The sequence below is a fragment of the Rutidosis leptorrhynchoides genome, chromosome 3 (assembly GCF_046630445.1).
Source record: "Rutidosis leptorrhynchoides isolate AG116_Rl617_1_P2 chromosome 3, CSIRO_AGI_Rlap_v1, whole genome shotgun sequence".
Classification (NCBI taxonomy): Eukaryota; Viridiplantae; Streptophyta; class Magnoliopsida; order Asterales; family Asteraceae; genus Rutidosis; species Rutidosis leptorrhynchoides.
Genome location: NC_092335.1, coordinates 420,857,989 through 420,861,767, shown reverse-complemented (window position 1 = coordinate 420,861,767; position 3,779 = coordinate 420,857,989). Strand labels below are relative to the sequence as shown.

The window sequence follows — 3,779 nt, the reverse complement described above, 5'->3', positions numbered from 1 at the left end:
TATTCTGATAATTATTTCCAGGCCTTTGGTTCATGTATGAAACATTCTCTCTCTGTTCCATTGTTTGTTCAATACTAAGACAATCTTTTGTCAAATGTGGTCCTCCACACTGCTCACAACTAATTTGTATTGAGTGAATATCTTTAGTCATCTTTTCCATTCGTCTCTCGAAAGCATCTATCTTTGCGGACATGGAATCAAAGTCATGGCTAGAATCGGCTCTAGCCGCTTTAGATGATCTAACGATGTCTTTTTCTTGATGCCACTCATGTGAGTGGGAAGCAGTGTTATCAATAATTTTGTAAGCTTCAGTTGCGGTTTTCTTCATAATGGAACCACCAGCTGCTATGTCAATGTCTTTTCGTGTAGTAATATCGCATCCTTGATAGAATATTTGTACTATTTGATAAGTGTCTAAACCATGTTGCGGACATCCTCTCAACAACTTTCCAAATCTTGTCCATGCCTCATATAAAGTTTCATTTGGCTTTTGTGTGAACGTAACAATTTCTCCTTGAAGTCTCACGGCTTTAGATGCCGGAAAGAATTGTTTAAGAAATTTTTCAACTAAAACGTCCCATGTATCAATCGCCCCTTCAGGTAACGATTCTAACCAATCTTTGGCTTCTCCCTTTAAAGTCCAGGGAAATAACATGAGATAGATCTGTTCATCCTCAACTTCTCTTATTTTGAATAGAGTACAAATTCTATTAAGAGTTCGAAGATGTTCATTTGGATCTTCCGTCGGCGCACCACTAAATTGGCATTGATTAGTTACCATGTGTAGGATTTGTCCTTTGATTTCATAATCTGGCGCATTAATTTCTGGTTGAGTAATTGCGTGACCTTGGCCAGTGCGTTTATCCCTCATTCGGTCTTCCATACTTAGAGGTTCCAGATTTTCCATGATTGAGTTTGTTGAATCTGAATCACTAGAGGATTCTGATTTAATGGTTTTTTCCTCGACAATCTCTGGATGAGTAATTTGTGGTTCAGGAGGAATGATTAGTGGTTCAGGATCTCTAAATTGTCCCTGAATATCCTTCGGATTCTCAATTGTGAGGTCGGGTTCAAAAAATGGATTATCGGAAATTTGAATTGGAGTACTTGGTCGACTAGATGACGATTCTAAAGAAAAATCAACGGCGATAATATTGGCTAGATGTCTTGATCTGGTTACAGGTGGTGAACGTATGAAAGGTGGTGAACGTTTTGCTCGATGCATTCAATGAATATCCTATTAGTTATAAAGATAAAAATTATATAAGTTATTGATGTGCGCAGAGGTGTATATGAAATAGCTTTATTTTTACAACTAAATACTATTAAATACGATACAATTTTACACAAGATATTTATTTATTTATACAATGGATATACTTAAACCTTGCTACAACACTTATAGGCAGTGTACCTAATCGTACAGTAGTGTAGTTTTTAGTAAGTCCGGTTCGTTCCACAGGGAATCTTTTAAACAAAGCTTAACGCTATATTAGTTTTAATTTATAAAAATACAAATATATATATATAAGTAATATTATTATTATAAAGGGGGGTTTTTTACCGTTTAATGACCGGTTTGTCGATTTTAAAAACTTTAGTCGCAGTTAAAACCTAATGTAAAATATTAAAAATAAATATAACTTAATTTAAAGCGTAAAGTAAATAACAATAATGAAATTGCGATAAATAAAAGTGCGATAAAATAAAATTGCGATAATTAAAAAGTACGATAATTAAAAGTGCAATTAAATACAATAACAATAAATAAAAGTGCGATAATTAGAAGTGTAATTAAATGTAAAATAAAGGAAATTAAATATGAAATAAAATAATTATGCTTATTTAAACTTCCGTAATCATGATGTTTGACGTGTTGATTTTAGTTTTATGCCCATGGGTTAATTGTCCTTTGTCCTGGATTATTTAATATGTCCGTCTGGTTTTTGTCCATAACAGTCCATCAGTCATAAATATAAAGTGCGAGTGTCCTCGTCAAATTATCTTTATACCCGAAGTCAAATATTCCAACTAATTGGGGACTTAAACTGTAAAGAGGTTTTAATACTTTGTTTAATAATTACACCAGGTTATAGACTGCGTGTAACCCAAGGTTTTAATACTTTGTTATCAATTATGCCAAGTGTCCTTGTACATAATTTCACCCCTGTTTTAATAATTCTAGTGACTATTAATCCATTCCCGTGTCCGGTTAAATGAACGATTATTCGTACATATAAATATCCTGCCCATCGTGTCCGATCGAGTGTATATGGTTATTTATAGAGACGTCCAATTGTAAATCTTTATATTAAAATTAACAAACTATCATTTAGTTAAACAAATATAAAGCCCATTAATAGCCCATAGTCTAATTTTCACAAGTGTCGTTCTTTTGTCCAAACCCCAATTATGGTACAAAGCCCAATTACCCAATTTTAATATTTAGCCCAACATCATGATTACTTCGATTTAAATAAGCATAATAATAACTTAGCTACGAGACATTAAATTAAAAAGATTGAACATAACTTACAATGATTAAAAATAGCGTAGCGTTACACGGACAGAATTTCAACTTACAACCTTACAACATTCGCTAACATACCCTTATTATTAGGATTTAAAATTAAAATTAAAATTAAAATATAAATAAATATATATATATATATATATATATATATATATATATATATATATATATATATATATATATATATATATATATATATATATATATATATATATATATATATATATATACATTTACATATAGATAGAGAGATTGATATATGATGATTAAAAACGGATCAAATGCGTTGGCTTTTATAGGCAGTTTCAGAATTTGGGGCTCCGCGAGCCGCGGTATTTTTGTTCTTCAAACTCCGCAAGTCGCGGAGATATCAGATTCAGCTCACACCTTTTGGATCTTTGTTTGCCGATGTTTTATTATATAAATATAATATATATATATAATTTATATAATTAATTATATATTATATTATATTTATATACATAGTTAACTTGTAATATTTAGTCCGTTGCGTCGAGCGTTGAGAGTTGACTCTGGTCCCGATTTCGGATTTTCGAACGTCCTTGCGTACAATTTAATATCTTGTACTTTGCGTTTTGAATCTTGTACTCTTGTAATTCTGAGACGTTTCTTATCAGTAATTGGAACCTCTTTGATTGTATTTTGTACTTTTGAGCTTTTTGGTCGTTTGCGTCTTCAATTCGTCGAATCTGTCTTTTGTCTTCACCTTTTATTATTTAAACGAATATTACTTGTAAATAGGACAATTGCAACTAAAAGATTATCTTTCTTGAGGGATAATGCTATGAAATATATGTTCGTTTTTAGCATTATCAAATATTCCCACACTTGAGCGTTGCTTGTCCTCAAGCAATATAGTCTTGAAATACTAGAATCACTTCTTTATTCTTCACACTTTGTACATCAGTGATTTCTTTACGGCGGTATAAACAATGGTAGTAACGTTATGGTTTACAGTCCCACATGACTATAAAAATTTAGATCCATTAAGGAAATTGGATCTTTATGAAAACATTTGATCTTTTTGAAAATTCAATCTAGTTTTTTACCCTAGATAAGTTTTCCGGAATAACCCTTCACCGGTGTTTGCAAAATATTTTTGTGGGTTTGGTGGGTTTCAGATTTGAAAATTGTAGCTCAAAACTTGTGGTTTTGTGTCACCCACTTGCTAACCTTGTATTAGGAAAGCAACACGTCCAGTTTACTTGCCCTGTATATTACCTTT

The 3,779-nt window shown here is 31.8% G+C and overlaps 1 non-coding gene across 1 annotated transcript; it reads left to right on the top strand.

Moving 5' to 3' along the window:
* Positions 1-416: 416 nt before the first annotated feature.
* LOC139903645 (small nucleolar RNA R71) lies at positions 417-523 on the top strand. Its single transcript, XR_011778454.1, has one exon. It is a non-coding gene; the product is annotated as a small nucleolar RNA R71 (small nucleolar RNA).
* The last annotated feature ends 3,256 nt before the right edge of the window (positions 524-3,779 follow it).